This window comes from Serinus canaria, chromosome 14 (genome assembly GCF_022539315.1).
Source record: "Serinus canaria isolate serCan28SL12 chromosome 14, serCan2020, whole genome shotgun sequence".
Classification (NCBI taxonomy): Eukaryota; Metazoa; Chordata; class Aves; order Passeriformes; family Fringillidae; genus Serinus; species Serinus canaria.
In genome coordinates, this window is record NC_066328.1 from 11378008 (window position 1) to 11400587 (window position 22580).

At 45.3% G+C, this 22580-nt stretch overlaps 1 protein-coding gene across 2 annotated transcripts in view; it reads left to right on the forward strand.

Moving 5' to 3' along the window:
• Window positions 1-22580, forward strand: part of ELFN1 (extracellular leucine rich repeat and fibronectin type III domain containing 1) — a 103989-nt gene that overhangs the window by 39234 nt on the left and 42175 nt on the right. For both annotated transcript variants that reach the window (XM_050980302.1, XM_050980301.1), the window contains exon 3: window positions 18303-18431. The gene's annotated coding sequence lies outside the window, so the exon portion shown is untranslated. The remainder of the gene's footprint in view (window positions 1-18302; window positions 18432-22580) is intronic.

The window sequence follows — 22580 nt, forward strand, 5'->3', positions numbered from 1 at the left end:
GTCTGCCGAGGCAGCATCCTCAGCAGAGCCAGGGCTTCCCTCCCTGGCAGGCAGAGGGTCAGGCAGGGCAGTGACAGTGGTGTCAGGATTTTGGCAGCAGGCTCACAGGAACCTGTTCCTGGCCTGCCACAGCTCCTCCATGCACAGGAGCAGCAGCAAGTCTGAACTCAGGTTTTCTAAGCAATGCTTTTTCTTCTGAAGGAAACTGGAGAGATAGAAATCACTTTACAGCCACCAGCATGCTCAAGGTAGAGCCCTGGCAGTCACCAGAGTGATATTTTCCAAGGGTGTGTCCCACTGTCACCCCTCCTGGCTGGCATTCAGTACAAATGGAGCTCTGAGGAGGTGGCCATCAGTAGGTCACAGCCTGTAGTTCAGGCAATCCATCCAAGGCTTGTCACCATTGCCTCAGCCAGTCTGTACTCCTGCTCCTGACTGGCTTTACAGTCCAGCCTCAGCAGCTGCTCTGTGCTGGGAAGGCTGTGATGGACAGAGCAGTGCTCTGGAGCTGAGCACCTCTCTGATATTCCACAGCATCCCAAACATGCTGGGAAGGCTGTGATGGACAGAGCAGTGCTCTGGAGCTGAGCACCTCTCTGATATTTCACAGCATCCCAAACCCAGTCATGCTCTGGCTTTGGAGCTTTCTGAGATGCACAGATCCAAGATGAATCCAGTTGGATTCATCAGCTGGCAGCAAGCCTGGCACCAGCTTTTCCTTCAGTTGGCTCAAAAGCCAGCGCAGGAGATGGAGTGAAAGTGGAAAGGCTGCATTGCTGCCATAGCCCACCCTCCATCCTCTCTGTGACCCCTGTTCATGCAGACTGCTGGGATGAGGAACTCATGGTTTTTATGGGAATCCCAGGGCTCTGAGAGAGGTAAGAGGTTTTCACCTCCAGTGAACCAGAGGGACTGGAAAGAATGAGGCAATAAACACAACTAAGGGCTCTTCCCCTGGAGGAGCAGGCTGAGCTTTGTGCCCAGCTCAGCCCCAAGGGGTGAGCCCCAGGGTGTGGTGCAGAGCCAGGGCACGCTCTGCTTGTGGCAGAAGATCAGGATTTCTCCATGTGTAGATGCTGAAGCAGCTGTACCTGTGCCCAGCAGGGATCCAGGTCTGCTAGGATCAGTGCCTGTGGCTGAGGGTGTGTTGGGGCATAAACATGCACAGGGAGGTGGTGGAGCACAAGCTGGGCTCTGTGGCATGGCAAGAAGATGCTGAAACAGGCTTTGCTGCTGCTCCAGGTTTCCCTCTGCTCTCTGGCAGGGCTTGAGTTGCTGGCACAGGAGCACTTTGGCGTGCTGGCAGAGTGCTGGGAGCTGGTGCATGGCTCTGACACGTTCATCTCCTAACTGGGGCTGTTTGTGCTCTCTGGACCACCTTGTTAGTGCCCATCAGCAAGGCTGCTGGTCCCTGGGCACTCCCACCAGACAGTGGTGCCACGGGGTGGAACTAGCAAAGCCACTTGGTTTTTAGTTGCAAAGACAGGAATCCAGTGACCTTTGGCAGATTTCATAGCCCAGCAGGCTCGTGTAATTGAAGCTGGTGATGATTTGTCATGGCTCTAAGCTTTCCCTATCTATTTCTTTCCTCACTCCCTCAGTCTCTCTTGTTCCCTCTTTCTCTTTCCTTCTTTGTGATCCCATTGTCTCCATGCCTTTCTCTTTTTCTCTCTTTGACCATAGCATGGAGAGGTACCTTAGGATGTGTTTGTCTTCGAGAGATTTAACTTCTGCCTCTCACAGTATTTTCTCCACTTCACATCCATTGTCCAAGAAAACCTCTTTCTACCCATGACCAGGAGACCTGCACCTGCCAGACAAATCTAGTCCATTCCATCATAAATAATGCATTGCTGTGGTCAGTGCCCCCAAGCAGCCATGAGCTCCAAATCCCAAGTTTCCTCCCCCTGTCAGGTGAAGGTTGAAGTGACATTACCACTTTTATTGAAATTCCCTGGTAGAAGGCAGGTTCAATGCTATTAACATATTTCAATTCAAGCCATTCTTATTTTAATTAGCCTTAAGTAATTAGTTCTAATTCATTGCCATTTTTTGCTCTGCATATTTTGGGTTATTTACTTCCCTTGCTAAGTAACAATTTGATGTAATTATGTGCTACTCATTCTTTCTATTTACATATGCTCACTCACTCAGATTTCCTCGTTGAAATTTCAACAGATCCTTTGAATTCCCTCTTGAATTGTTTTCTGAGTTGTCAGCGGTGTGGAAATTGTGGGGTGGAGAGAGAATTGATCCTCTTCTTTGGACATCCCTGGTGCCAAAGGCAGTGAGAATGCCTGTGAGCACCTGGGCTGGCAATGGGCTGCTCTTGGCAGGGAAGGTGCATTGCCAGGCTTTGTTCCTGGGAGTCTGGATTCCCATATGAAAGGAGTTTGGGGACTGTATCCAACTCTCTCTGTCTTCCTCTTGGGTTGCTTTAGCCCACATGCCAAAGGAACCAGTCAGTGTTGCTGCTTCCTTTCATTTTCTTTGTGCAGACAAAGATGCTTTGGCTTTCCAGAATGGAAATGCCCTGGATTTCCAGAAGTGCAGTGCCTCTGTTGCTCAAAAGGGCTGCACCCTTTCAAGTCCTGTATCTTCTATGACATTTTGAGTACTTTGAGCAATTTGTCACATTTATATATATGTCAGTTTCTTATCTGAAATGTACTTATCTCAGCAACCATTTTCTAATTCCTCTGAAGGACTATATTGTTGTCTTCTTTCCTTGAGGATTGCCCTTTTCTTACACCTTCTCCATAGCTGAGATTCTCAGAGGGTTGTTGTTCATCCATCTGAGGCTGTTTGCTGTTCAGCTGCTCTGAACCCATCTTTTCCATTGCCTCAAAACTTGATTCTGAGCAGTCTTAACATCTGCCTTCTTGCAGATCCTGCAAAAACGTGGATTTCATGCTCACATGGAGTGTGTTTATACCTGTGTGTATATGCCTCCCAACTTTTAAGTGCATTATCCAACTCCAGCCGAATTTGAGAGGGTAGCAGTCTCAAAAATAGCAAGTTCCCTCAAGGTTTGAGCAGACAGGCAGAGGTAGAAGAGAGATGCCCTACTTCTACAGAGGAAAAAGCTGCCATGTTGTGCTGAGCCTTTATTTGATGCTGGTGAATCCATTTGGGAGAGAGCACAAATCTCAGCACCCCACCCACAGGAAGGACTTCAATCAGCCCATGCCCCTTCTCAGTGCCCAAGTCAATCAAGCTCAAAGAAAACAGGAATTCATAGTTATGATGCTCATGGAACTACTTGGTTGGGTTTTTTTCCCAGTACCTTTTTCACTAAAATTTTATCAGCCGTTTGAATCCATGTTCCATTAGCAAATCCTACTTGCTTCATGAATATGCACGTTCACAATGTGTAGCACTGGCTTAACTGCTCCCATTGAAGTTGGTAATAAAACTCCTGCTGACTTCAAAGAGAATAAAGTCAGGCCGATGCTGAGTGCTTTGGAAAATCCCACCCCTTGTTGTTATTTTATTCTTAAGGCATCCACGCAGGAGCTGTGGGATGAGACTAAATACTCTCGAACAAGTAAAGAGGGAAAAAAGCTAACAAAAAGAAAAGATCAAAGAGCCAAAAATGAAAATCCAGATTCTAAGGTAAATATTTAAGGACCTGTCTTTCAAGATGGGAAGTGAGAGCAGTTCTGCTTTTGTTTGAGGAAGGGTCTCAAGCTGCAGCCTTGGGGCAGGAGAGGTGCTCACACCTCACACTGAGGCCATCGTGAAAGTTCAGATCTGAAAGTGTGAGACCTCCAAACTGTGCCAAGGCTGCACATGACCATGAGCTGGAGTAGAAATGATTCCTTAAATTCTGTCTTTACACTTTAGCTTTCCACGTCTAGGAGGGTCCAAAGAGGTTCTGGTCACCTCTGCTGGCACCGGGAAAAGGCAAAAACCCCAAACATCCCATGGGTTATCAACATCTGCAAGTGAGCAGATCCCTCTCAAGTGATCTATTCCTCTGCTCCTCTCTTGCTGTGAATGCAGGGAAAAGGTGTGGCAGAGCTTTACAGCTCTTCACTTTGGGTTTTGTACACCCAGATGAATGAAGTCCTCAGGTCTTTGTTTTCCCAGTACTTGAAGCCTTAGCTCCCAAACAGCCATGGGAAGAGGAAGGTTCCCTACTATCACCCAATTTAGTGGAGAATTATGGATCCAGCTGACTTCAAGGGGGCATAAACAAAATTGTCATACACAAATGATTTCCACTGGGCAGAACTCCCTTGGCTTGAAGCCATTCTTACCTGTTTTGCTGAATCAGGGCACGTTCTTCTTGCAGGGACTTTGTGTTTTAGTGTGGGCTATTTTGGTATTTTCCTCTCCTAAGATTATTTCCACTGGAAAAAACACAGTATTTTTCATTCCAGCAGTATTTTTGGTAACAGTTACTATTTCCTGACAATATGTCTGTATTTTAGAACAAAACCAAATGACATGTTGGAAGTGCCTTTCCCCACTGCAGTTTCTCCAGCACTACTCACAAGCCAGTTACATCAAGAACATAATCTGGAAGAGGCACAATAGGGGCTATATTAAGTTTTATACAGACCTGCCATAAAAGTACATGCAATAGCTACTTGATCATGTTATATCAATCAATTTTTGCCTGGCCATTTGGAAAACAATTACTTTTATCTTGATGGCTTATTTTGTTAATTTAGACCTTTTAAGGATTTTACCAAGAGCTTTTGTCCAATGGTTGCAGAATTCTCCTGGTCACATGGTTTAGTACAATATGACTGTTAGTGCACTGTTGCATGATAAGGGGTATTGGCAAAAAGAACCCTCTCACTGTAGTTAATTTTCATTGTTTTTCTGATTTTTTTTTGGCTTTTACTCTCTGTTCCTTGACGTCTATAAAAAATTTTGACAGCAGTTGGAACTGGATGCTATAAAACAGGCTACAAACTGTGACAAATATTTTTTTTTTTGCTCTTCTGCCTGCCACTTTGCTCCAGAAGAATGTGAATTTACCATCAAACTTCTGCAGAGTTAGAACCTCTCTTTTAAACTCGGTAATAATAGGTAAAATCCTACTCCCTGGCTACACCATATAATCATTATTATCTTACTAATCCCAAGTGCTTTGTGTAATCTTCAAGGCTGTGTTCCTAGTACCGTGCTTTAGGAGAAAATAGAAGGATCATAATTGTGGAAAATTGCATTTTGTTGCATCTTTTACCAATTCCCTGAGATCAAAACAGTTAATTTCCCCCTGCTCCATGCCTTGTACAAACTTTGAATCAGTACAATTTACTCTGGTGAGCCAGAACAGGGCTGCAGATTTATACTGCAGGTTTTTCTTGTTGGTAGATTCCTTCAGCTTGGTCATGGAAAGACCTAAAGAGGTTGAGGGTCCAGTTTTGATCAGATACAAATTGTTCCTAATTTACCTCCCAAATATCTGTTGTTCTTCTGGTCTGTACTTTAACTTGAAGATTAATATTGGTTTTCTCTAAAAAGGGTTGTGAGGTTGATTTTTAAAACTTAATAAAGTGAAGTTTTAAAAATTAAGCTTTTAAAATAAAACTTAATAACACACAGTAAGTTTTATTATTCATAAAGGCCTGTATGGCTATGGTTGCATTTTTTTTTTTTAAGTGCCAAAAAATCCTGGATAGCTGCAGAAGTAACCCTAGGAAAGAGGGGAAATGATGAAGGAAGGAGTTCATTCAAATACTGCCTAGCTGGAACCTGTGTTCTTTGTTCTACTTTGCAGTTTCATTCTGAAACTTATGCAAAAACGCCGTATGGGATGAAACTTTTAGGTGTATTAAACCCATCCCATAATGTTTATTTTTGTGCATGGACAAGAGATTACAGCTTTTCCATTGAACTTCCAAAGTCATCATCAAAAGCCATCGTTACTGTGTGAACACTTTGTAGTCTGGTGTCTGTCCTACACGAGTTAATTCATGTAAATCTAAAGAAGTGGTTGCAGGCAGGATGGCATCAGAAATATGGAAATAGAGCATCTGGGTAGAAAGGGTAGGTTTTTGCAATGTTTCCATTGAAATTATTTTTTCCTGCCAAGTGAACAGATGCAGTGAAAACAGACAGTCTTATCGGCAGCCTTTCTTTTGGGGAGAATAAATGAGTGAATGAACTACCAAAATATTTTTTTTTTGTTTGATTAAACAGATGATATTTATAGCATTTCTAAATATAAACCAAGCTGAGGTGAAAAAGAGGAAGATTCACAAAGAATAGCCATTCTACAAAGTCAGGTGCTGTTCCTGTACCCAAAAGTATTTTTAAATTCCTGTTTCCTCACTTAAGCTGGGTGAATGCAGTTCACTGCACTCTGAGGGTGTTTAGCAGACTCAGTCCTGATGCTCATATTTTGGTCTGATGCTGTGGGCTGCAGGTATGTTTGCTTATAGATTTGCTTTTGTTTCACATTAGAATAGCAACAAAATGCCTAAGGGTTTCAAGAGTCTGCCTTTTTCTTATATTACAGTACAGGTTCTGGAATAAATATCTGGAAAGGCTGAGAATGTAGCAATGAGATAATAGAAAAATTTGTACCTTGCAGAAAAATACAAGATTTTGACACAAGGTTGCATTCGGAATAGAATATTAAGTTATTATTAAAATATACTTCAGGTTAATTTTAATGTCATTTTGATATGAACCTATAAAGATTTTGTTATGCAATAAAAATAAAAATGGAAAATTCTCCTGAAGTCTTGCAAATGAAATGTTTGATTTATCAAAACATTCCTAATTCTTTTAAAATGTGATTTTGCCGGAACTAATTCATGCCATGAGAAATTTCAGCTTTGTTGAAATGCAACTTTCTGCTGGGAAAGTAAACTAACCCCTGACCAGGGCTGCCTGGCTATAGAGCCTGCTGGTCACATTTATTCCTTTGCCAGAAATTACATGGTTATTAACCCTTTGACCATTGGTATGATACTGTAATATTGGGCTTTTTTGTTTTTGCCTTTTCCAAACTGAGCTACATCTTCTTATTAAAATAATTTTGCATTTGTTCTAAAAAATTTCCATATTTTTGTACTTTGTATAAACTCCCTTGTAATAAGGCAAAGCAAACCCTTTTATCTTGCTGCCCCTTTCATGGAAGTCTCCTTTGGCCACTTTTATTTGTGTTTTTTGCCTTTTCCCTTGGTTATGTGTTGAGATTTCTGTTAGACTCTTTAGCATTCTGTCCTGCTTTTGGGTTACAGTGTTCATCTTTGGAGCTTGTTGTCCCTGTGTTTCTTTATCAAGGGAAGCAGCTTTTCCACAAATGCATTTTCTTTACATTGTTAGCAATCCCAAAAACTGTCCTGAAATAAGAGTTTTCACTGCTTAATGCAAGATGTCATCATGAGTAATCCTGAGTCATTTAATTTCATATCTTTTAAAATGTCTTTTCTAAGATGGTCAAACTGACATTTGTGTTCTCTGTCAACATAGTATTGAGTCTAACACTGTGTGTTCCCTTCTTTCCAGTGAACAATCTGAACCCCGAAGATATCATTATTTGAGTGGTTTTGCTCAGATATTTAAATGCTGGTATGGAAGATGATTATTGACTTTTCACTTAAATGATGTAGTCGTTTGCAAAAATCAATTTTCCTTATATATTCACCAGCTGTATTTAAGAACCAGCATTTGGCCAGCAATTTTCACAATTTAAAATAGAAAAATCTCTCATGCGGTGGCTTTCCTTAAGAGATCTCCAACACTTCCCTGTCACATTAATCTCTCTTTAAATAGAGGAATATTGAGGCAGACATGTAGAAAGTCATCCCAGGAAACTCAGTGGTTGAAGCAGGAAGGAAAAGAGAAAACAAGTCAAAAAGGAGAAACCAGGCATTGGTATCTGTCCTGCTGGACTGTCATATTGTTAAGTGAACCTGTTCAATTCACAGGAGGGTAATTTATATCACTTAGGCTCTGAGAATCCTGTGTGTTCCGTGTTTCTGGATAGACAGATGGATGCTCCCTTCACATGTCTGAGTTACTTTTGGTATCACACTGTGAACTGAAGGTCTTGCTCTGCCTTGTCTTGAACACGCTCCCATGAGCACTGTGAATAGCCTGTTAAATATGGATGATCCATCTTGATTTTCCAGATGAGTCAAGAAAAAATACTGAGGATTTTTTTTGACAGGTGTAAGCCAATTGTTGTAGAGAGCTGAAGTCTCCAAGGCATTTCCCTGGCCCCCAAGGAACCCTTTGGCTTCCAGCCATGGGCTTTTTGTCATCAGCTGCATCCTGTTCCCGGCAGCAGCACACCCCAGGAAAGAGCACAAATATCTCTCCTGGTGAATTAGCACTCACAACTCTTCATTAATTTTATCCCCAGTCTTCCTCCACATTTGTTGGCTTTGGAGAAGGGTCCTGAGGTACTTTTTGCAATGTGTGTGCCCCGTTGAGAACCAGCTGCAAACATTTCCTTTGCAAAGCTGTATATCAATGGAAGCCTGGCCTTCCTCTGGTGACTTCTCCTGCCATTTAGTTCCCTAATTGATTTTCTCATATTGATCTTTGAAATGGCAATATCTGGTTTTCCTGTAGCCTTCCTGAATCCTGACTTCTGGGTTCTGCACAGATAACCTGTCCCATGTTATATAGCAGGAGTGGAATCTGGAGAGGTTTTGGCAGGATGGCTCTAAGAGGTGGCTTCAATGGCTCTAAGATCTAAAACCTGAGCTGGCACTAAGAATTTGGTCTTCTGAGAGGACTAAAACTGGCTCCCACTGAAGTAATGGAAGCTAATAATCTCATTTATTTATGGAAGACTTGTATCAAGAAGCCTCCTAGAACATAGTAGGATTATTTTTGCAGTGTGGGTCATTAGCACTGACCCTGGACTATGGCAAAACAGAGACATGAAACCTGTCTGCAAAATAGCTCTCAAGGTGGTAAGGAAACCCTTAAAATTGCAAGACATGGCTGTTCAAGACTGGGAAGATGTGTAGGAGAATAAAGGTGGTGTCTCAGAAATAAATTAATGGTTTGGAGAAGTTTGGAATTGCTAATCTCAGGAAAACCCAAGATTAGTAAAAGGCTTGGTCTTTTAGGAATACTGCACGTAGTTGAGAGACCACTCCCTGCTTTCCTCCTAGGACTGCAAAATTACACCTTTCAGGTCACACTTAAAAAGCAATTGGATGTAATCTGTACCTTTTGCATGACATAAAAGAACTAGATGAGATAATCAGGCACCAGCGTGCCCTCAGGTCTTTTTTAAATACTGAGATCACTCCAGGGTATGCTTCTGATGATTTCCCCTCCTCCATCTCCTGTCTGCTGAGGGAGCTTCTTCTCTTGTGTCTGTTCACTGCAGGTGCTGGCCAAGGGCTCCCAACCTACCACCATTATTGCCACAACTTGAGCTGCCTTTGGTGGAGCACTCCCCATTTCAGCACCAGAAAGGTGAAGTGTCTAGGCCAAGTTCATCATCCAGACTCCACAGTCAGCAGAGAAAGTTGAACACCTCCAGTGTGTAATCCATCCCATCCAAAAATAGATGTTTAAGACAGGAAGAATGAATCACTCTCTGGGGGTTGGTGCACGTCTCTCTGTTCACTGATGATAAAAGAAGTCTAGACAATTACCTTAACCTAGACATCCAGCTGTAAGACACCTTCAGCTGCGTGAGATCAAGCTGTGCTTTCAGGTCCCTAAGGACTGATTTCCACCCCCCTGTTCAAATGGGAAGTAGTTTTCTGATTTCACAGCAGCTTTCTAGCTGAAGTCACTGACAATCAGAATCTCAGTGAGCCACATATGGCAGTTTTACCATAACTGAATAGCTTTTTAATGAAAGGGTTTTTTACCCTCAGTCCCATCTGGGAGTTATCCATGAGAAGTTGATGGTGTTTTGAGGAATATTTCTTTCTATTACTTGCTGAACCATTGCCACCATTAAATATTGCTGCATAATTTCCTCCCAAGGAGTCTGTTGCATGTAGATAATATTCAAAATGTGGTCCCCATTGATTACTTTGATTGAACACATGCCACCCATGATGTTCTCCATGAGCAGGAGCACAGCTCTTCAGATGGTGCTTGCAGACACTCTCATTTGTGAGTTCATTTCTCATGGTCTGAAATTCATCTCTCATCTTCTCTCTTGCCCTCCCATGAGCTCATTTGTTAAAGTATTTGGGGAAAGGCAATGGATGACTGCAGAAGAAAACAGAACACCAGGATCATAAGGAGCATCCACAGAGCCCTGGAGAAGGAAACCGCAGTGGAGGCAGCTGAGAGGAGGGAAAGCCTCCAGCACTGGACAACCATAGAGCTGGAGTTGCCACTTCCCAGTCAACCTCTGCAGTTCCTCCCTGCCCACCTTGCCCTGTGGAGGTGACCAGTGCAGGAGCAAAGCTGGCAGAGCAATCCAGGGTTCTGGGATATTGGCTGCTCCCCTTTCCAGCCCAGCACTTAGAGCAAAGCCACCTTCAGCTGGTGTTCCCATGGAGAGACCAGGGAGCAGGGCCAGCACAGCCCAGCTCAGCCCTGTGTGGTTGTCCTTGCCTCCAGGACAGTGGTTCCTGTTGCCATTGATTGCAGAGCAGATGGGTGAGGATGATGATGTCTCCAAGGGGGTTCCCTGGCAGAGGAGGGCAGATGTGAACTGATGGAGAGGAGACTTCACGGTGCCAATCTGTGATCCTAAAGCTTCCATCCCAGACAGGTTAAAAGGTTTGGAAACTACACCACTTTGGCATTTCTGCAGAGAACATCTCAGCTTGCCTTGAAATATGTGAAGATTTAATTCCTTTGGCTTTCACTTTTAGATTACTTTTTGCCCTTGCTCTTTTAAAAGTTCAATTCAACATGGAAGTGCAGTCTTCAAGGAAAATACTTGGAAAACATATTGACCAATATGGCTAATGGATAACATTCCTTTTTTCAAGATGTCTTGTCTCTGTCTTTTGGAAGATGGCAGGAAGTTCGGATGAATCCTGAAGTGTTTGAGTTTTTATTTGTTTGTTTGTTTATTGGTTTTGTTTTGTTTTGCTTTTTGTTGTTTGCATGTGTTTGTGAAGTTTCTAGTTGCCAGAAAAAATAATTTGCCAGGTGATGTCACGGGTGACTCTTTGCTTCCCCTGCCAAGACACCTGCCCACTGCTGCCTGCAGGAGCCCTCGGTGGAGTCCAAGCCGAAGCAGGGGATGCGTTCTCTCAGGGAGTTCCCTGCTTCATCCCTTGCTGTGTCAGAGCTGAACACATCCTGCCAAGATTCAAGCAAAATATTCCAGAAAAGGTTGAGATATTCACTGAGCTCAAACTTACAGTACAAGAAGTACCCTGGAGCAAAAGCAGAGCTGCGAGACACCATCACACCGAGACGCTTCCCGCAGCCCGGCAGGCACCACGCCGTACCAGACAAACTCCTCCAGATAGCATCCAGGCAGAGATGTTTGCTTAACACAGCAGCTCTTTGAAAAGGCAAATAAATGGACAGTGAAGCTACACAGACGTGTCACTGTGCAGCGATTTCCGTTTAGCATTTACGTTTAGTGCCAGGAAAGCCTGACTCATGAATATGGAATCAGAAGGAAAGGAAGAAAGCAGTTGTTCATTATTAGAGCTTCGAACTGGGCATGTGGTGGAAATTAGCATTAAAAAACATGCAGGTTAAAAAGAGAGGGGCTGGCTCTGATGGTCCAGGAGGCTTGAAGAGCCTGGCTCTTCAGCCAGGGGATGTGCTTTTGTGGGGGCCCCTCTGCTCTCAGGCTTTGCCAATGGGGAGTTGCTGCTGAAGAAGAGCCCTGGAGCTCAGGGTTACCATGATGAGGCTCTTGCTCAATTTGAAGAGGGGAAAAGCAGGTCCTGAATGTTCTTGGAAATCCTCCACATTTACCTTGAGGTAATGGTGAGGAAAGGCTGGGAAGAAGAGTCTCTTAATTACCAGAAATTAGAGAAATAACTTGGAGGAACCTCCAAGAAAATAGATCAACCTCGGATAGAAATCCTGAGGTCCCTAAAGAAAGCTCACTTTATTTGAGACTCAGTGGGGTAAAAATGTAGGAACCCACAGCACTGATGCTTCTGCAGGTGGGATGCCTGTCTCTGCTCCTCACCTGCACTCTAGAGCTGAGAAAAGCCTCTGTGAGCCTGGGGTGAGCCTGGCTCCCTTCAACACAAGCTATCAACCTTCTTTCTGCACATATTTCACCTTGAGAGAGCTGAGTTTGTTCTGCCAAGGAGGCATGTGGGTCAGAATCACAGAATCACCGAATATCCTGAGCTGGAAGGGTTCCACAAGGGTCATTGATTCCAGCTCCTGGCCCTGCACAAGATGACCAACCCAAGAATCACACCAGGCACCTGAGAGTCATCCAAACTTATCCTGAACTCTGGTAGGCTTGGTGCTTCAACCACTTCCCTGGGGAGCCTGTTCCAGTGCCCAAACACCCTCTGAGTAAAGAACTTTTCCTAATGTCTCTAAGAAGAGTGATGCTATTGCAGCAAATATTTTTGATGGTACTGGGAAGGAAGAAGCAAATAAAGACATTGCTGCAGGGTGACAAGGGCTTGTTTTCCAAACAGCTCCTTGCATCAAACCCTGGGAGCAGCTCAAGGCAGCAAGGAAGTGTGTCATCCCCTCCAGTGCCTTCATCTGAAGCAGCCCAGCTGTGCTGCATAAGTACATCCCTCCTTTTCCTTGAATTTTGGTAATGCCAGTGCCCTTAAAATACGACAAGAGCTGATCTGTCAGTGTGGGGCACAGCAGCTTGCAGTGACAGCAAAGCATTTGGCTGATACCCCTGGCTTGGAGGATGCAAGGTGCCAGGCAGGAGGTTGGACAGTCGGCAGGGTGGGCAATGGTTGGACAGTGGGCAGGGTGGGCAATGGTTGGACAGTGGGCTGGGTGGGCAATGGTTGGACAGTGGGCAGCGTGGGCAGTGGTTGGACAGTGGGCTGGGTGGGCAATGGTTGGACAGTGGGCAGGGTGGGCAGTGGTTGGACAGTGGCAGGGTGGCAGTGGTTGGACAGTGGGCAGGTGGGCAATGGTTGGACAGTGGGCTGGGTGGGCAATGGTTGGACAGTGGGCAGGGTGGGCAGTGGTTGGACAGTGTGGGCAGGGTGGGCAGTGGTTGGACAGTGGGCAGGGTGGGCAGTGGTTGGACAGTGGGCAGGATGGGCAATGGTTGGACAGTGGGCTGGGTGGGCAATGGTTGGACAGTGGGCAGGGTGGGCAGTGGTTGGACAGTGTGGGCAGGGTGGGCAGTGGTTGGACAGTGGGTTGGTTGGGCAATGGTTGGACAGTGGGCTGGGTGGGCAAGTGCCCACAGGACCAGACAGATCTGCCAGGGTGCTGCTCACCCAAGTGTCCCCCTCTGCCCTCAGTGACAGCACTGGATCATGGTTGTTTTGCAGAGCCAGGCTTTGCCCCAAGGCCAGGCCATGGGGAGCTGCTGGCAGGGCTCTGCTCCACCCCATGCAGCTATGGCAGCTTCAGAGGGTTGTTGTAGCAAGCAAGGTGAGCTTGATGTGAATAATTAAAATACCTGCTGTTCTTCTAAAGAGTTCAGAGCCAGCCTCGGAGCTGCCTCTGTGAGAGCCATGGCTGCTGTCTTTGCAGGAGGCCAGAGGAAAGAGAAGGGCTGATATCCAGTGGGAAATTCAGGACTTGATGCTGCTTCTGGCAGGATGAGGGATGATGCTGGCAGCTTCCAGAGGGATGCAGGCAGTCCCTACTCCTGAGGGAGGCTGGAGGCTGACACAGCTCTCCTTGCTGATGAACAGACATCACAGCACAGAACTCTCCTAAGTCTCCTCTCTGCCAAAAATTTGAGCAGCACTGGAGCTCAGCACCCACCCTTCCAGCTGCCCCAGGGCTCTCATGCTGGTTCAGCTCTCCAAACCTGTGGGATGAGGATGTGGAGCAGGGGAACAGGGACAACCCCACAGCCTTGGGGCTCCATCAGCACTGGCATCATGGGGCCCCTCAACTGAGCACACACAGGTGGGCTCTGGGGAGGATGCACTGTCTTTTGTAAAGATTTCCCCAAGATATCAATTAGACACTGAAATCAAAACAGTTTCTGCATGAACAACTAACAAAGAGTTCCCTGCAGTCTCTCAGCAGCTGGACTCCTCCTGTTCCTCCCCCAGCTGCCAGAGTTTGTATCAGAATAGCACTGAAGGGCCCCGAGCCCCAGCATGGAGGAGCTTCATTGAACAGGGGAAGATATCAAACACTGGGGCTGTGTCAGTGCTGCTGGAGCATGGAGCTGTAAATCTCTTCTTGTGAAAAAAATGGGTTTCTGGGCAGGGGATGGAGGGAAAAAGGACATTCCCCATGAGTTAGTTTCAGATTGAATTAAACCATTGTTTGACCATAGATCTATATCTTTTATATATATATGTATTTATATCTATTTTTCTGTGGATACCCTGGACAATTCCAATTTGGGGTCACTGCACAGTGATTTTTTTCCCCCTCTTCTTTTTTTTAGTTCAACCAATGAACCAAAAAATTGGTTACTTTCACAGCTTTTCTATTTCCTCCAGGGCAGGTAAAAGCAAAGTTTTTAGAGACAGGGAAAAAAAAGTCTGTTTGGGGACTGGCATGGTGAGGAAACAGAGAGAGCTGTGTGCTGACAGCTTTGCAACAGTGTGTGAACATCATCCTGAGGTTTGGTGCATTCCCTGGTCCCATGTGGGGAGTGGGAGCTGCCACCTGCACCCTTTTCCTGTGGCCCTTTGCCCATGAAAGGCCAGGGCTCCTGAGCTGAAGATCAGCAAATTAGTCTTCTTCTCCCCCACTGCAGAACGCTATCCATCTAAATATTTCCTTTAATTTAGAGCCATGTAGAGTTTGAAAAGCCCTTCAAGTTCACTTGGGCTGATGAATTGGTAATTGAGTGTACCTGGATGTCAGTGCCTCTCTCTGCATTTGTATCAGTCCGTGTTTGTTTTCTCCAGCTGTAAATCACTCAGAACTTGGAGAGGCTTTTATCAAATCCTGCTAGGAGCCAGTCGTTCTCCCTTTCACAAACACATTGCTAATGCCACATGGAACCCACTGGCTTTGCTGTTCATTTAAAAACAATGAGGATGGTATTAAATGGGAAGAAAAAAATCCTTAGCAACGAGGGAGAAGGAGGAGTAAAAGAATTGCTCCTGTCTCTCTGGAGCTCCTTTGGTCTAATGTCTGTCCCACTGATCTCCTAGTATGCTCTGCTTTGAGAGCTTGATTTATTGCTCCACACTCCCTTATCCCCCTGGGTGTTACAGCACACTTTGTTCTCAGCTTCTTCAGCTGCCAGCCTTGGTCCAGCCTCACCAGTGCTTCCACTTCCTGTGCCCCTTTCTCCACAGCCCTGGCCAGCACTGGGCATGGAAATAAATTTTCACTGAAAGAATAAAAAGGACTGGAATGCTCTTCCCAGGGAGGTGATAGAATCAGCATCTCTTGATGTGTTTAAAAAAAGACTGGACATGGCCCTTGGTGCTATAGTCTAGTTGAGGTGTTAGGGCATAGGTTGGACTTGATGATCTCAGAGGTCTCTTCCAACCTCCTTATTCGGTGATTCTGTGATGTGGAGAGTTAAGCAGAGTCAGGGTCATCATCTAAAGGTCTCCAGGTTTTCCAGTGTGTCCTTGGTGAATACCCCTCCAGTGGCTTTGGCAATACCTGGCTCTCCCCATGGTTACAGAGGGACCACAGCTGGCTCCCTTCCCACATTGCCCACATCCATGGCCCAGCCCAGTAAATGTACTCCAGCAGTGGCAGGTTTGGCAACAGGGAATTTCAAACAAGAGAGGTAACAGTCCTGATTCACATTTCTTGGAGCTGCTCTGATTCCTCACCCAGTGGAAGAATGGAGGAACAGCACCACGTGTCTGGCATAACCCATCCACCCAGCCTGTGCTTGATTGCAGATTTTTCAATGAACTGTTACGTTACTGTTTGCTCAGTGGAAAAAACCAGCAAGTTATCTCCACTGAGAAAGGAACGTGAGGACTTTGCAATCTGTGTGTGAATGTTTCCTGAGCATAAATTGAGGTGAAGTTTTCCAAATGATTATTCATTAGAAATTGGTCATTCAGCTCTAATTGCTTGGGTCTAACTGATCTTAGAAAGGGCTGTGTGACATCTTTGGAATGTGGAGTTAAGGTCAGAAAAGTGTTGGTAGAAATTAATTCATGTTAAGTGAAGCTTTTCTGTGGGTGTAATGGGGCTGTTCCCCCTTAGCTTAGAAAGAGCAGTAAATGATGCAGCCTGTTAGTAAATGATGCCAGCCGAGTTAGCTAATGGAGGGTGAGTGGTGCCTTATTGACTCCCACTTTTTCTGTGGAAGGAGTAATTAAATTCACCTGCAGAATCCCCATCTTCTCATGCATGGCAGTGTGCAACTTCCCTGCATCTCAGCTAACTAGATTAGAGATTACTCATGCTGATGAGAAAGCACCAGCTAGAAAGGGTCTGGCCTGGCTTTCAGATCCCAGCTGTTATTTGCAGGACTTATTCTTAGGAAAAGCATCACTTCCTTTTGTTTTTCTTCTAACCTGACAAAGTTTGTCTGGAAACCCAGAGGAACAAGCACCAGAGAGCCCCACTGTCTGTCTTCCAGCAGCATTTTCTGAAATGGAACAGTACTTTAAAGTCTCGCCAGCTCAGCCTTTCACTTCACAGAATATGTGCCTGTCTCTGAAATACCAGCTTATTTTTCCTTACCCCCATAATATTCCCATCCAACATTCACTCTCCTGGAAATCACCAATCCCACATTCACCTACCTCCATTCAAACACCTGTCATTGTTCCTGTGCTACTGCTCTTCTCCTTCCAATTTAGAGATTATATTTCATAACTGACCTCCAACTACCTATTGCCTCCCCGTGACACCTCACCCTTGTCTGCCTGATTGATTAGTCCATTATGCTCTGCACTCTTCTGATGACTTACAGATTGCCCAGTATCTGTCACAGGCTTCCTTTTGTTCTCTAATATTCTTGGAGTTTTGGAACACCCTCCGGCTGCCATTCTCTCTCCATAGTCCCTGGCCAACACCTGCCTCTCTTATGAATGTCTAGTTTGGGTAAAATGACAAGAAATCTTTTGCAAAATAAACTCCTGCCTGCTGTGAATTCACACATACCTGGTAAAACACATTCTAAGACACTGTCATTTTCAATGGGGCTCTTTATTTTCTTTGCACAATTTGGAGGTATAAAAATGCCACTGGATCAGGCTGTGATCAGTGACATGGCTTGGAAGGCAGCTTTCCCCAGGAAATTTCCTCACCTGCATAAGTCAATGAAGCAGTGACAGAGAGGGAGCAATGCTGTGTTTAAAGATGTGGGGGGTAGGAGGGTTCTGTGTCTGCTGGAGGAGAGGTCTGGGACGTGTCCCAGATCCATCCATCTCCCTGTGCCTGCCAGAGGTTGTCCAGCTCTCTGATATTGTTCCAGGCTTGTCCCAGCTCTGTCCATCACTCTGACATTTAATTAACTGCCCCATTCTCCTGGATCTTGCACTGGATTTGTGTTGTCTTTCTGAAATACCTCTTCGGTCACGTCTGAATATTACTAACAGGAGGAGTAACAAAACGGGTGTCACCAATATTGCTATTATTGTTACTGTGTAGATGGTAATAAAACAAGACATTGGATATCAGAAAGATGAGTACTGTTACCCTCAGTGTCATTTCTTCTTGCTGTACTGGTTGTTTGGCATCACAGGTGAGCAGGAGCTGACAGCAGTGGGAAGCAGAGAGAGCCCTGGCCAGCCAGGCATTCAAAAGTAATAGAAAAACAGTGAAGGTGTGGGAACTGACCACTGAGAGCAATAAAATCACACTTAAGATTTCAAAATACATTTATGAGGCCTATCTTCAGGTGTAACTAGGATTATTAAACTTATTAAAGCCTGCACATGCTGGGTGGCTGGTGCAGGTGGTGGCAGTGGCTCCTCACTCCTCCAGGAGCTCTGCATTGATGTTTTGTACCATCTGCCCTGGGCATGCCCAGAGCATTCCTTCTTCCCTGCATCTTTTTCCATCCTTGTCTGGCATTTGTCCCATTCTTTTTACTTCAGTCCCAGGTTCCCTTCCAGCATTTCTCACAGTCTCAAATCCACTGGCAAGTGGATTTCTTTTCCCTTTTAGTTACTCTGTTGAGCAGCTGCTCTCATTTGGACCTCCCTGTGGTCTTCCCCTTCACCTCTGGTCCCTGTGTCTCTGTGTTTGATCCATGGCTTAAGCAGCTGTTCTGTCCCTGGGATGGCTTGGTATTAATCAATCCATCAATCAGTCTTTTATCCCCTTTGTTGAAACTCCCTCTTATGCTTTCTCTTTTATCCTTGCAGTTTAGGGCTTGGTGACCACCTCGTGGGACCCTGAATGCCGTGTCCAGTGTTCCTCCCAGCCCCTGAGGACAACAACTAGGACACATTCAGGACTGTGGCTGGGACCAGCAGTGACACACGGGCTCAGAGGTGAGGAGTGGCATCTCTGCAGTGAGAGGAGGCAGCTGCCTGTGGGAGAGGGCCAGCAGGGATGGAGCAGGTCCTCCTGGAGAGGGCTGAGTGCTGGGAAATCCTCCCAGGGGTGGATGGTGAAGGGAACCTCGTGGCACTCGTTCCCAGCAGGAAAGAGTGTGATGCAGACAGGACAGTGAGCCAGGGCTGTGTTTCTCACACTGCTGATCTTGGGGTGGTTCCTGGTGGGACTCTTCTCCCAGTCTGACCTTCCTGGGGAATCCCTGAGCTGCGGCTGCTGCACTCCTGGAAGCGTGGCAGCAGTGAGACTTATCGTGGTGGCATTTTAATTCCTATTTTTTTAAAGATTGAATTCACATTCTTCTCTTGAGATTTCGGGAATAAAGAAAAAGCACATTATTTCTCCCCTTCAGATGAGAAGTGTAGTGCATGCCTCCATCCCTACTTCTACAAAATTGTGTTTTACAAAGCAGAAAAAGAATATCAGGTTCATGTTGGAGCTGTAGCTCAGTTTTCTAAGACCAGATTTTGCCCCACGTTCCCTGTTCAAATGACTAGCTGTGCTGGGCACTTTGAAATTTTCTCTCTCTTCCTCATCTCCACCTTGACATTATGAAAAGAGTTTTCATCCGTCCATTGAAAGGAGGAGATAACTTTTGTATAAAAGTGCACGGTTGACAGGGTTGAGTTTTTTGGGTAGTGTGTAATTTTTTTTTTACACTGTTATTATTTAAAAGATGCTTTCTAAGAGGACAAAAGGGAATAGCTTAATGGAAACAAATTTCTGTAGCAAAATGTGCAGCTGGATAAAAAAAGATTATTTCTATTATTGCTTGGTTAGACAGGTGAATTTTGAATTTGAGTACAAAAGGTGCTAAAAAGTGTGCCTTAACTTCCCTTCAGTGTGCTGTTGAGATTGAAAAGAACAATTTTTGGAGAAAAACTTTTCTCTGAGCCTCTATTTCCAGCATTGTCAAATCTTTAGTGGCGGCCTTTTCCCACTGCTATTATCATGTTTTCACCTTTTCTTCTTCCACCTCATTTGTCCTTTTTTGAGGAAAATGTGGTGCTGATGAAATGCAGGCAGGTCTGTGGGCTGGCACTGATCTGGAAGGGAGGGACAGCAGAGCTGGAGGCACACAGGCATGTCTGGAAGCCAGACCAGACCAGGGATGCAGGCCCAGGGAAAGATGGACAGCCTGGCCTGGGGGAAGTAATTTTGAAAGCATCTACAAGCCTCCAGCCCTTAAGACCACCTTTCCAAAATGACTTTTAACCAATTAGGAACCTAAGCGTCAATGGAGATAAGCAGAGCTTAGGTGCTCAGGTCCCTTGGGGCAGACACAAATATCTCAGCAATGCAGACAGATAGACAGTTTGCCTGTCCAGATAGATCCAGACCCAGAGCCAGGCAATGAATTACAAATATAAGTGCCAAAACAGCAGGCTTGGGACTCAAAGGATAAGAGACAGTTGTGTTATTTGAGCTGATAAGCTCTGCATCTCGTCTGGAAGATGCTGGCATCAAAGGCTCCTGCAGGGATTTCACAATGGAGTGTCACACCATCCAGCACTGAGTTACCTAAGATGTGAAATGGGCCTTGCAGAGAGAGCTTCCTGCCTGCCACAAAGGAGCAGAATTAGAGTTTGTTTTGAGAACTATTAGGCTGAATAATTTGGGATTGATCTCCATGGACATTGTGAGATATTGCTCCCAACAGAGCAATGATTGCCATTAGTGTCTCAGCTCCCTGCCTTCTTCCTCATTTTCTCCCCAGCCTTTGCAAGGGTCAAATGCTTCCCAGGCAGCATGAACAATATTTCCTCCTTTTTTGGTAATCATTGTCCCTTCTATTCATTCCTCAGAAGCCTTTTCACAAGCAAGAGGTATTTTCAAGGGTTGTAAGCATTCATCTCAATGCACATTTTTATGCCTATTCTCCTTGGAAGAGCTGGAGAACTAGTTAACTTTATTAGACCAAATGAAAGGAGCTTATGGAGGTAGCCTTGTGCAGGAGGTCAGGGAGCTACAGAGGAGAGACCTCTGAGACTGCTAAGGAATTTCTTGCAGCAGCTGAAAAGCAGCTTTTGCTGTTTAGATTGGTGCTGTTCTTCCTGGCATTGTGCTGGCTTTGTTTCCAACACTGAGTGCTGAGATCTTCTGCATGGTCCAGCCACAAAGGCTTAGGAGCAGTGACAACTGTAAATTCCTTGGATTGGCAGGCCTGGAGGTAGCCAGGCTCACAGCACTGGGTTGCTCTGCCAGGGAGGAGGTGCCCAGGGGGCTCTGGTGAAGGTTCCCACCATGGGGAGCCCCAGCCTGTGGCATTCATGTTTTTTGAAAAATCCTTCACCCGGGATTTTTCTCCTGGGAAGCTGAGAAGCCTCAGAGAAAAAGGAAAACAATAATTATCTGATTTGCTTCTCCTGTGTTGTGCTCCTTTGGAATGTGTTTGGAAATTGTTTACCAACAGTTGATTGTTTCATTGGTATCTGCTGTGGGTTGTTTTCACTCATTGGCCAATTGAGACCAAGTTGTGTCAGGACTCTGAAAAGAATCATGAGCTTTCATTATTATCTGTTTAGCATTCTGTAAGTATTCTTTAGTATAGTTTACTATAGTATTCTTTAGTATAATATAGTATCATAAAATAATAAATTAGCCATCTTAGATCATGGAGTCAGATCCATCACTCCTTCCTCTGTCTGGGGGAACCCAAATACAATACCAGCCAGCCCATCCCAGGCCACACCTGACTGTGCAAACCCTTCTCCAAGCAGCTTCATGCAGTGAGCAGATGACTAAAACCTGTCTCCTGGGCAATTCACTTCATTCATCAATTAAATTGTTTGCTGTGAACGCTTTGGCCCCATCCAGCTCCAGGATTTCAGCCTTGTAATTTTGCTGGCAGAGGACAGCAGTGCTATGTCCGTGAAATCTGCCTGCCAACTGCTTCCCCTGCTAAGCATTTTCTAGGCTAACGATCCCAAAAACCTTGCCAGCAGCCCCAGCTCTGTCCCTTCCAGGGCAAGGCACTCATTTAAACGTGAGCACATCTAAATGGCTCCATCTGCTAAGTGACGTTGGTAAAGAAAAGATTATAGCAGGAGTTAGTGCAGTGTCCTCGGGTTGTAACCCTGCTATAAAATGGGCTGGGAGAACAAGGGGACTGTGAGGAGCTGAGGCCCAAAACCACCTGGGTGACTGTCAGCTTGATTTATTTTCTTGCTCATTAGATAAATTAGAAAACTGGCAAAAGAAATCATCTCCTGCTCTCAGCTGCTTGGTAACCTGCCACGTGGCACGAGATGCCAGCTGCAGGGAGATGCAACTCCTTCCCACCCCTGTGGCCCCTCTCCCCAGGGACACAGGATGGAACTTGGGTCTGTTAGTGCCACACATCTCAATCATCCTGCCACCCTAAACCACCTCATTGACCCGTCTGGCCAATTGCTGGCAGCCACCAGGATTTCACTTTTCTCTAATACCGTTGGTTTTTGAATAGCAGCTATTTTCTAGGTGAAAACAGCTGCACCAAATGTTGCTTTTGAACACTGGCTTTGACCTCAGAACTGCTTGTTACCCTCATTTCACAAATCAGACAAGCTAAAGCAAAACAATCTGGTTTGTGCTGTATCATCAGGCAGGACCTGCTGCCCTTCAGAGAAGTTGTTCAACACTTTGATCTTGTGGCTTGTGACCAGTCTGCCTTCAGCAGCTGTCCCCCTTGCTTATGGACCAGACTAATTTTTATCTGTCAGAAGGATGAAGCTGAATGGTCAGACTTGATTTAAATCCCTGAGTAAAATTCACTGTCTAGGAGGTCAGGCTTCATTTACAGCACCTTCTAACCTAAAAACTCACTGAAATATTCAGCCTACATAACCAAATGTTAAATTTGGACCATTTAAGCCATCCTGAGTACCTTTAGCTGTGTCTGATGCACTCCTATAGTGTGAAGTGAGGCCACTGTTATACACACTGTATTTACACATGAGGAAAAGCTTCCAGACAGGATGAGCTATTAAGAGACTGCAATGCATTTCCCAGCCAAGGTGGAGGAATCCCTCCTGCAAACAGATGCTGAAACCTTGGGAGAACCAGAGCAGGAGCTCCTGGGCAGGAGACCTGGGGGTTCCAGCACT